Here is a 12748-nt window from a genome sequence, read left to right as displayed (position 1 = left end):
CTTGTGCAGGGTTGCCTTTTAAGTATCTAAGAACTCTATGTGCAGCGGCAAGATGTAACTCAGTAGGTTTATCCAGATTTTGAGAAAGCTGTTGGACAGCATAACTGAGATCAGGTCTGGTATTAGTGAGATACAATAACTTGCCTACTAATCTCTTGTACGAAGTAATGTCCTCTAGTAAAGGCGAACTAGTATAATCAATTCTAGTCATTGACATGGGCGTAGAACATGATTTGCATTCTAAAAATCCAAACTCCGCAAGCATGTCAAGAACATACTTCCTTTGACACAAATGTATCCCATTAGAAGTCCTAGATACCTCAATTCCTAAAATGTACTTGAGCTTTCCTAGGTCTTTAATAGTAAATTCCCTGTTTAAGGATGCTTTCACCTCTTTTATGTCATCATGACTATCACTAGCAAGGATTAAATCATCTACATAGACAGTGATATCAATGAACCTGTTATTTTTCTTTCTAATAAAAAAGAGAAGGATCAGCTAGGGATTTGGTAAAACCTATGGATTGCAAAGCAGTAGCAAGTTTAATGTTCCATTGCATACTGGCTTGTTTAAGCCCATATAAGGACCTGGTCAGCCTATAACTAGGATTGGGGACATCAGTACTTACACCAGGGGGTAATTTCATATAAATTTCCTCCTCAAGGTCCCCGTGCAAAAATGCGTTGTTAACATCAAGTTGTTCTAAGTGCCACCCTTTGATGGCAGCACAAGCAACAAGAACCCTTACAGTGGTTAACTTCGCAACAGGGGAAAACGTATCAAGAAAATCCACTCCCTCCTGCTGAGTAAAGCCATTGGCTACTAACCTAGCTTTATACCTATCTATTGTCCCATCACTCCTTCTTTTTATTCTAAAAGTCCACTTACAATCCACCTCCCTTTTATCCTCAGGTTTAGAACATATCACCCAAGTCTTATTGTTACTTAAGGCGTCTAATTCTTCCTGCATAGCTTGCTGCCATTCAGGATGACCAGCAGCCTGCTTGTAAGTCTTAGGTTCCTGGTCAATCATAAGAGCTACAGAGTAGTTCTTTTACGACCGGGAGAGTTTATCATATGAAATAACTTTGGACAACGGATGGTAAATAGCACTCTCAATAGGCGTGGTAGAATGACCCTGAGCAACAGCACAATGGTAATCCCTTAAGTATTCAGGCTGCTTAAAAGTTCTATTCGACCTCCTAGTTCTAGGATTAAGGGAGACATTGGCAGGGGAAACCTCAACATCCCTATTGAGAGTCTCTTGAGAGATAGGGACAACATAGTTATCAGTATCTCTATCAGTCAATTCTTGATACGGAAAGATATTTTCATAAAAAAATACATTTCTAGTGACAGAGATCTTGTAAGTCTCTAAATTGAGGACTCTGTATCCCTTGGTGCCTGAGTGATATCCTAGGAACACACATTTCTCAGCCCTGGCATCGAACTTTTTCCTATCTCTATACAGAGTGGAAGTGTAACAAAGACAACCAAATGATCTTAGATCATTATAATCAGGAATAGAGTTGTTAAGCAGCTCATAAGGCGAAGCAAAGTTAATAACCTTGGATGGCAGCCTATTAATTATGAATACAACATGAGATATAAAATAGGTCCAATAAGTGATGGGTAATTTACTCTGAAATTGCAACGCTCTGGCAATATTTAGGATGTGCTGGTGTTTTCTTTCTATAAGACCGTTTTGTTGCGGAGTTTCAACGCAACTGGTCTGATGTATAATGCCTTTGTGGGCATAAAAACTATCTAGTCTGAATTCAGGGCCATTGTCAGTCCTAACAATTTTTACTGTCTTGCTAAACTGAGTTTCTACCATGGATATAAACCGTTGAACCAAAATGGATATAACAGACTTAACCTGAACAAAGAAAACCCAAGTGTGCCTAGAGTAATCATCTACCACAGTAAGGAAGTATTTATTTCCATTAACATTGGTATTAGTTGGACCCCATATATCCATATGAACCATATCAAAACAACTGCTAGTTTTGGAATTACTGACAGGAAATGCAGGCTTCTTTTGTCTAGCTAGATGACATACATCATAAACAAAATTACCAATGCTCAAATTTCCAATATGCTTGTTAATGTGTGCGAAACTAGATTTTCCTATATGTCCAAGACGATTATGCCACATCAAAGTATTGCTGTTATTATCACAACTACTCAAGGAACCATTATACAATTGATCAACAGAACCATTGTTCACAACACTCACATTATTTATAACATGCTTATTAAAGAAAATATTAGCATTCAGGCATGGTCTGTGCAATTGATAAAGCCCATTATTGGATTTAGCTATACCAATCGTCTTCCTCGTTTGTGTATGCTGTATAAAGCAGTCGCTATTAGTGAATTTAACTTCACAATTCAAGGTGCTTGTAAGTTTAGAAACCGAAATGAGATTATAGGCAAAATTAGGAACAAACAGAGTATCATGTAGAATGAAGTCTTCAGTGAATCTAATTGTGCCTATGTGCGATGCATAAATTTCAGTTTTATTAGGCAAAAGGACCTTCCAATTATTTACAGGTCTTAGTTCAGAAAACATCTCTTTAATACTTGATATGTGGCAACTCGCCCCCGTATCAACTATCCAAGAGATTTTCTGAGTTCTTGCAATAAGAGACGTATGTGACATACCTTCAGTGACATTAGTCACGGGGCAAATGGACGCGCTGGCGCAGTTAATGTGCGATGTATTGCTTGTCGATGGAAGGAGCTTCAACAGCTGTTGAACTTGTTCATTTGAAAGCTGATGTGCTGTTGCACTAACCGGAGCTGCTCCCAAAATACCACTCTCGTTGATTTCTGTTTGATCTTCCGCATTGGCAAAATTAACTCTGTTAGTTCTGTTCTTGAACTTGTAGCCCGGTGGATAACCGTGTTTCTTATAGCAACTATCCACGGTGTGATTCTTGAAGCCACAATGAGTGCATTTTTGACCATTCGACCCGAACTTCTTGTTTCCCTTGGAGTTCTATACAAGAGCTATGAGTTCTTGAAGATCTTGAGTTTGACCTTTGGGGTTCTGAACTAGAGCGAGCAAATCTTGACCAATATTGGCCGCATCGAGAGCTTGGTTTTAACATTCATGCTGAATTATCAGGGAGAACACCTTGTTGATGTTAGGAATGGGATCGGTGACCATTATTTGAGATCGGAGAGTAGCGAAAGTGTCGTTGAGCCCCTTCAAGAAACAGACCACTTGATTTGCATCTCTATTACTCCTAACCGTATTCAGTGCATTACACACGCATCCTTCACAAACACAATCCGGAATATCTCTAATTGAGATATACTCATCCCAAAGCATCTGTAATCGCGTGAAATAATCTGAAACCGATTTATTGCCCTGCTTTAATGTATAGATCTCTCCTTGAAGTGCCGCTAGACGAAAGATGTTTGACTGTGCAAATCTTTCTTTGAGATTGACCCAGACTCTTCTTGCATCTCCCATCCATAACACGCTTTGAGCAATTGAAGCGGATAATGACCTAACGATCCATGAAAGAACCAGATTATTGCACTTTTTCCAGCTGATGAATTGAGACGAGCTGCTCGCCGGCGCCTCAATCGTGCCGTCGACAAAGTCCAGCTTGTTTTTGGATAGTAGCGCCATCTTCATGTTCTGGCTCCATGAATGGTAGTCGTTGGTTCCAGATAATGGTGGATTGACAAGAATAAGAGAGGGATTTTCACTTGAGTGAATGAAGAAGGGGCTATATTCATCAATTCTGTTTACCATAATGAAGAATTGATAGAAAAACAAGCAAGAAGAGGAAGAAAGAACTTCCAATAAAAGAAGAAACCCGAAGATCGGAGTTGAAACTGAAGAAAAATCGAGAAAACCCCTAAAATCGAGGGAAGAAGGCGAGAAGCCTAAAGAGTGAGGATCGATCAATGACCGATCTTTGTAAATATGGTGCGGAAATGAAAAGCATATTTCTCTGATACCATCTTAACACTTATATGAAAGGAAAATGAATCATTTCATTGATATAAATCTTGAAGAAGTGTTACAGGAAGAAAAGGAAAGAGATGAAGACTCTTGGGTTCTTCATCTAGTTTCTCGAATACAGAGAGAAGAGAAAAAGTAATTAAAACTAACCTATACTCACCTATTTATACTAACAGCCCTTACATTGCAAGTGAGTTGTGTACATAGCTTTTACAATAAAATCCCTACACTATTGTACTCATAAACACAAATGTAGAATCAGTTACAACCAATTAAACCAAAATATATATAGTAAATACATGGAGAAAATTATCACAAGACTATAATTAATCAACAATTAATCATGTATGTTAACAAAATTCTCTCCAACTACATTCCAATTTCAATCACGAGTTCTTTTCTCTTCGGTGGAAATGTTGAATTTTTCTTTCAATTGAGCACGGATTATAGGTGCATTTGTGAAATTGAGTTGTTTAGTTGCTAATTTTATGCCCATGATTAGGTTTTAGCCAAAAGATATTTAAAATTAAAGCTGTGATTCATCTAAATGTTTGATGAAATGCTTGAATTAAAGTAAGCTTTGAAAAATAAGTGTAAATGACATCAAAATAACCAAAGCCTTCCCTTATTATTACATCATATAGGAAGTTTCGGAATGATTTAAAAATATTTTGAGCAAAATGGTCACCAATAATTGAGACACTTGGTTAGGGCTGTAAGCGAGCAGAGCCGCTCATGAGCAGCTCGGCGTTCGGCTCGATAAAAGCTCGGCTCGGCTCGGCTCGATTTGTAAATGAGCCGTTCATGAGCATGATTTTCAAGCTCGGTTTGTATACGAGCAGAGCTTGAGCAGACCAAAGCTCGGCTCGAAAGCTCGTGAGCAAACTCGATTAGAGGTTCGTGAATAAGTTCATGAACAAGCTCGTGAAGAAGCTCGATAAAAGCTCGTAAATAATAAAAATTATATTTATATAAAATGTGATTTACACACAATAAAAATGATAACTTAAATTTAGTACAAATTTTGATATTAGGTTAGGCCCAAAACAATTAAAATCAAAGAGCAGCCCATGCCCATCATAAAAAATGAATCAGGGACCTAATTTACAAATGGTTTAATTTTAGATATCATTTAACAGGTTTACGATTTCATCTTTCTCATCCATACGAGTCTACCTAACCACGCCGCCTCCCTCTCTTTCTCTTCTAAGAGTCTTATTTGATCGCCGCCTCCCTCTCCACGCCGTCGTCGCCTCTGCCTCCCTCTCCATGCAGTCGCCGCCTCCGCCTCCGCCTCTCTCTTCATCTCCTTCACGCCGTCGCCGTCGCTGTCGCCGAGTTCCATCTAATTTCATCATCTCCTCCGTCCTTCCTCCATTTTCGTTTGTGAGCAAGCTCGTGAGCAAGATAAACGAGCTCGGCTCGTGAGCAAGCTCGGCTCGTGAGCTCGCGAGCTGCTAAACGAGCCGAGCTCGAACAGAAATTTGAGCTCGAACCGAGCTCGAAGCTCGGCTCGAGCTCGATAAGAAACTGCCGAGCCGAGCTCGAGCAGGCCAAAGCTCGGCTCGGCTCGGCTCGTTTACAGCCCTACACTTGGTGTCGAGGTCAATTTCGAGGCAATTTGACTTCCCATTCTTGAATCAAGCTTTTTTGCATTCATTATGGCTAATTAGGAAATAAGGTCATTAAAGAGTCTCTAATCTAAATCAAATCAAAACATCCCCTTTATGGAATATGGCATTTTTCTGATGTTAGTTTGGCAAAAATCCCCTTTAGAAGACTCTACAATCCCAACTTGTAACAAATTAGAAGTAATGTGATGAGAAATTGTCAAATAACACCATTCTATGATGTTTTAGAGAGAATATGATTTGGAAAGAGGATTCACTTTAATAGCAAAGCCCTATAATGAACATGTTATGAAACTTCATTTGAGTTTAAGTGAATAGTTTAGGCCAAAAATAGGAAATCCATCAACTAAGTGATTTAAATGAACTTGGACCATACATAAGTCTATAAAGATCAAGGTATATATTTGGGTAAATTACACCCATGGCTACTGAACTTTATCCATTTAACATTGTGGTCACTAATTTTCAATTCTTAATAGCATGAACACTACATTTTTTTAACACCGATTACCACTTAACGTCCCAAAATGACCGTTGACGGCCTCAAAATAAAAAATCGAAAAGTTAATGATATTCTAAAAAACTTTAATTCTTGAAAATTTTTGTTTTGAGGTAATTTAGGTGTTTTTTTTTGTTAGGAGAGAGGGAGTAGGTGAATTTGTAGAGAGAGAAAACTCCAAAAAAGGTGATTTTGGAAAATAAAAAATATAGTTTCGTGATAAATGTCGTTCTGGACAACTTTAATTCTTGAATATTTTCATTTTGAGGTCGTTACCGGTCATTTTGAGGAATTAGTTAAAGTTCAATGGTCACCGGTGTTAAAAAGAATAAAGTTCAGTGGCCATACCGTTAAGAATTAAAGTTCAGTGGCCACAATGTTTAAAATGAGTAAAGTTCAGTGGCCATGGGTGTAATTTACCCGTATATATTTAGTATAAAATGAACTCCACTCTCTAATGACATTTGATTTTAAACATTGATCATTTTTAGGTGCGTTTTTGTAAAAGGTATAGCTCATTAGGATGTTTAAGACTATTTTTGCTTAAAAAATAAGCTTTCCTAAACCTAAAAATGTCCTGAAAAAATTGCTCTTGGAAAAAAATTGGTGCATTAAACTTGAGAGCATAAGAAAGAAAGCAAGAAACAAACTCAATACATAAGTCAATGTTTTACCAATATGTAAATAAGCACTTGGTTACATAACTTTACATAACTTGGTTATCAAAAAAAAAAAAAACTTTACATAACTTGTGTTTATTTGTTAAATGTACATATGACATAGAATAGAATAAGTAAAACAAATAGTTTTAGCTAAATTATAACCTAAAATCAATTGGTTTATATGTATTGTGCAAATATATATGGGTAAATTACAAAACTGGGTCAAATGGGAGGCCCATTTACATTTTCAGACCCATTATCAACCAACTTACATATATAGACTATGCCCTGAAAACTTTCCGGAAATGCCCTTCATATATATATAAGAACTTTTGCATTTCACCCCTAAACCATTCGCGAAACTTGAACGACGAACACCAAAAAACTCGAACGACGAACATCTTCAACACCTCCAATCTTTACATTTCTTCTTCCAACGACTTCCAACCGATTCCAATGGCAAGAACCGGCAAGAAGGTATGTTATTTTGTGATTTCTGATTAGGTTTTAACGCTTCTATTCCTATACTACGGTGATTTTACTTCTCATGCGATTTAGAAGTAGGGTTTGCAAATTTATTGTGTTTTTTCGTTGGTTCATAGCTTCGTTTTGTTATAATGATACTTAGAAATAGTTAAAATCAGTTGTGGGGACCAAATTTTACAGAATCGACCAGTTCGCGAATATGAGTTTACTTCGTGAAGATCAAAATCTGCGAAGTAAACTCATGTCCACTAAGCAGTCGATGCATATGCTATTGTTCCGCATATGCGAAGTCGCGAATGAGCTTGTCAGTTCGCGAATGTCATATTCGCGAAGTGAGTATTTACTTGACTAATTTGATATACTTTATGATTTGGAAGGGTGATCATTCTAAGTCTAATTCTAAAAAGAGAAAGAGGACATCAAAGACACTTAAGAAGAGTATCAAAGACACGTTTAGGTATCCCTACGCCTATGATACGAGAGCTACTATCACAGTTCGTTCTGATGCTGAGGTGATGAAGAAAGTGAAAGAAAGATTATCCACAGTGCAGTTGGCCATGTTCAGGAAAACATGTTTTGGGCATTTGGTGGACTTCGAAGTGTATTCGTTGTCCTCTCCTCTATGCCATGGGGTTCTTACAATGGAGATCAATCCGAAAGAGGGTAAATCCGGAGAAATGTGGTTCCAAATCAATGGTGTTGATGTGAAATTCGGTCAGCGTGAATTCGCACTCATAACCGGATTGAGACTAGGTGATCCGTTACCAATTTTTAAACGGATGAGCAATTATAAAAGGGAAAACAGATTGAGGAATCTCTATTTTGGAGGTAGAGAGAGCATAAATCACAAAGATATATTCGATACCTTCTTAGAGACTAATTGGGAAAAAAAATAAAGATGATGCGGTGGCAATGGCTATGTTGTTCGTTATACATAGGTTCCTACTCACAACTGATGCAGTGAAAAAGGTTGATGACAATATCATCAACCCAACTGATGTCCCGACTGTATTTAACTCGTTTCCATGGGGTGTGCCTGCTTGGAATGAGCTGTACAAGACGATGGAACGTGGGATCCCAGGAAGGAAGAAGGCATTTGACACGTACAACGCGGAAGAAGGAAAGAAGAAGGCCATCCCATATCAACATCATGGATTAGCACAAGCGTTCCATATATGTTTCCTATATTCATGTGATTTACTTAATGTTAGATTTCAACTGTAATGATTTTTATTTAATACTTTGTAGGCTTGGATACTGGAGATATTGCGTGCACCCCCTAAATACTATTTGAGGAGACCAAAGAACGTGTACCCTCGTATATGTCGGTGGATAAGTGCAAAGAATATAACTTTCTTAGAAGCTGAAGAAATATTTAAGGTAAGTACATATGTCTTATGTACAGAATTAATGTGTGCTTTGGATGTAAGTAACATGTGCTTATGGAGTTGGGTTTGATTTTTCATGTTTTCAATCAGCTGATGTGCAAGCATCTGAACTTGTTATCGAGGAAGACGAGGCAAAGTGCGATTGGTATGCGCCAATGAAGGATTATTTTGATGGGAAAGCTGTAGACCTTGACCTTGATGTGTTATTCGCACCTTATAAGGGGTCTGAGCTAAGTCAAGAAGAGGAGAACAATGAGGAAGAGAATGAGGTACATAATGAGGAAGAGAATGCTGTAGAGAGTGAGGAAGAGAATGCTGTAGGTAATTAGGGCGAAGAGGATGTTGGAAATGAGGAGGAAGAGTATGTTTATATAGATGAGGAGGACAAAATTAGAAACGAGAAGAGGTGTAAGAAGAAGAATGAAGTGAATGTACAGGCAAATGAGGAAGAAGAAAGGAAGGCAAGGATGCGGGAGAGATTTGAAATGTTGAAGGTGGAACTTAAAGATTCATTGGCAGATGAATTCGAGCGGAAGATGAGATCGGAGTTCAGTGAGTCTAATAGGCGGGAGAGGGTGGAGTTGAAGGAGGAGTTGATGGCAGATTTGAAGGTGGAGTTCAAGGAGGAATTGAGGGCAGAGTTGAAGGTGGAGTTAAAGGGAGAGTTGAGGGCAGAGTTGAAGGACGAGTTGAGGGTGGAGTTGAAGGAGGAGTTGATGGCGGAGCTACTGGCTGTGAGTAAGGCAGATCGGATGGGAGAGCGTCTTGGATGTGATATGTATACGAATTTTGACTTTGTGGGGGAGGCGAACGTTGTATAAGAGCATAGTGCGGAACATAGTGAAGAAGAAAAGAAGAATGAAGACCAGGATAGGAAAGAAGATCAGAGTGGAGTAGATAAGAAGGAAGAGAGTAAGAGGAAGGAAGAGGGTGAGAGGAAGGAAGAGTAGTGTGGAGAGGATAAGAAAGAAGAGGGTGAGAGGAAGGAGGAGCAGTGTGGGGAGGTGATTGAAATTGGCGATGACACGGAACCACAAGAGATGCTCCCTGAAAAGGTATATGATAGTTTATATACATGTAGTTTTATATTTATTTTTAAATATGTTCCTTACAGGATGTTGGTCGTTATGTTTTGACAGGAAGCAATTATCACTTTAAGCGAGAACACACAAGCCGTGATAGATGATGTGTATAAGCCTCAGCCGTTAAGGGCGGTGCGACAAAGGAAGCGATCACATCACGTGACAACACCGTACACGGAGGAAAAGAAAAGAAAAAGGTGTAAGAAGTTGGCTACGAAGGGAACTAAGAAGGTAGCCAAGAAGGGAACTAAGAAGGTAGATCAGTGCATGGATATTGTCGTATCACAGAGTCCCGCCTTTCCTAGAGCACCTCTTGTACCTACGTCATGGTCAGTCCGGATTGATAAGGACGATGTGTCTACGTATGAGGTATGGAGGAATTTTTGCAACAAAAAGTCATCAAGGCTCGTTAAAGGGACAGAACCACTGCAGCCGAAAATCCCGTGGTTTATACAAGCTAAGACACAGGGAAAATATTGGGACAGGGAGGTATTGCTTTTAAATATTATGGTTTGTTTGTTTGTGATGCATATATTTGTGAAGCATGTGTTTGACTTATGTCTATATTTCTTTTTTAACTAGCACATCGATGCATTCCTATATCTATTGCGGCGCTAGTCGTTCGAGAATGGTTTAGATGTGGACTGGACTACATGTGATAGCCAATTCACCGGATATATACAGTTGTCACACAATCTGGATATGGGCCACGTGTGTAATACGATCAATGGCAGAGATGACATGTTTATGAGACCATGGAAGGGTTTGAAGCGAATATTCATGCCATTCAACATAAAAGGAAACCACTGGATATTAGGAGTGCTAAATACAACGAATATGCACATGTACATATATGATAGTTATCTTTCTAATGACAGTGAGGAGAAGCTTGGTCAAGTACTCCAGAGGCCCATGACCGTACTTGCATACGCTATTGGCAAAACCATAGGGTGGACTGGTCAAAATCACGACAACCGGATAGGGTGGACTAGGTTACCGGACACTCCACAACATAGAACAGCATCGAACGATTGTGGGATGCTGGTGTGCATTTTTTCTCAACTTTTAACAGCTGGTCGGTAGGTGCATGAATTAGACCCAGATGACGAAGATTTCCTTAGATTACGTGTTGTCCTTGAAATTTTCCATGGCAAACTGTATAAATTTTGAGTTGTACTATTGGTGTTTTTTGTACGTGTTATATACTGTGCCCATTGCATTCGCGAATTCGCATATCACTGAATTCGCGAAGCTACCAGTTCGTAGTATTCATATCCGCGAAGGTACCATTGCATATGCAAAGCACATCAGCTTCGCGAACATACCTCCTGATCCACAAACTGGTGTATTCGCGAACATCCACTTCGCGGACATACCTCCTGATCCGCAAACTGGTGTATTCGCGAATTCGCATATCTCTGAAATCGCGAAGTTGTCCATATATTCGCGAAGTTGTTTTATACAAACTAAAACACACATTATTTCGATACAACCAAACATTCTAAAAACACACATTATTTCGATACAACCAAACATTCTAAAAACACATTATTTGACTAGTTCAACAACACATAAACTACATTAATCCCTCATATCAATCCCAACAGACTGCTCGGTCTCAAAAATCTCTACAGCTTCATGGATTGTGTAGATATAATCAGATGGAAGACTTGACCATGGTGTTTCGGCACGTCTCCAGACTTCACTGCAATTGTTTTTCTGCGCACTTGCTCGTTGGAGAGAAATAGATGCATCAAGAAAAGATTGCCAATTTGCACATAAAGAAGTTGGATAAGCATCATGAAGCTCATAAAATGCAGTAGACGGTGTCACTTTCAGGAAAAATATTACAGAAATATTTTTCCTCTGCGTATAGTTTGCTCTGAAAACCCTCGTGTTTTCCAACAACAATCGAGAAAAATACGCATTCCATGCATCAAGTGGCATAAACCATTTCATAAATGTTTGTACGTTTGCAGGAATAGTACCTCCACATAGACCGTCACACCATTCAGATAAAGAAAATTCCATTGGTATGTAATGCATGTAGCATAAGAACCAACACATGTGCATTGAACTCCTGGGGAACTCTCCCCTTATTGGAAGTTTGAAACAAGACATAAACGGGAAATCAGGATGAAACATTTCCGGTTGAATAAATGTTTGTCCGTAACAGCGGACAACATCATATTGATATTCAATCATCTTTTGAGTACACTCAGACTGGTTGAGGGTTGTGATGATGCTTATTCCATGGGGAAGTTGGATGGATCCATTTTCACAAGTGGGTGATAATGGAGACTGGGATGTGTGGGTCTTATAGAAAGCATAAAGCGAAAGATCCCATGTGCTATCTACTGAATCATTACAGACCCCACTATCCCATGTGCTATCTACTGAATCATTATACAGAACCCACTATCCCATGTGCTATCTACTGAATCATTACAGACCCCATTATCCCATGTGCTATCTACTGAATCATTACAGACCACACTATCCCATGTGCAAACTCAACCCTATTGGCAAGCTGTGTGGTGTATGGAGCATATCAACGTACGCGGATGGGAGGACCCGAGTTGGTATAAGAAACACTATAGGGGACAAGGACTACCCTGGCGTTGGATCTCCGCCACCCCCTGGGTCAGTAGTCGGTACTGGCTTAAGTGATCCACCCTAGTCTGCTAGAGACTAGGAGAGTCGGGCATACGTCCTTCGGGAAGGAAGGCGGATGTCTCCGTAGGGTGGAACCCTACGGACATTATAGGGGCTGGTGAGTGCCTCATAGTGCGTGCCCATTCTAGGGCGAGGTTGCCCCACAGGGAGACCCTTCCGGGACGGAATACCGACAGAGGCATTGACGGGACCCTTCGGTAGGAGTTGGCTGGCTGAGACTTGGGGAAGTCGAGGCGCCACACGGGGCTTTAGCTTGGCACAGAGTTACCCCCGTGACATTTGGTATCAGAGTCAGAACTAAGCAAAGGCCTTGTGAAGTATGTGGTAGTCTCTTAAAC

This window comes from Euphorbia lathyris, chromosome 8 (genome assembly GCF_963576675.1).
Source record: "Euphorbia lathyris chromosome 8, ddEupLath1.1, whole genome shotgun sequence".
In the NCBI taxonomy this organism is placed as follows: Eukaryota; Viridiplantae; Streptophyta; class Magnoliopsida; order Malpighiales; family Euphorbiaceae; genus Euphorbia; species Euphorbia lathyris.
The sequence above is the reverse complement of the archived record's forward strand: the minus strand, read 5'-3'. Positions refer to the sequence as shown.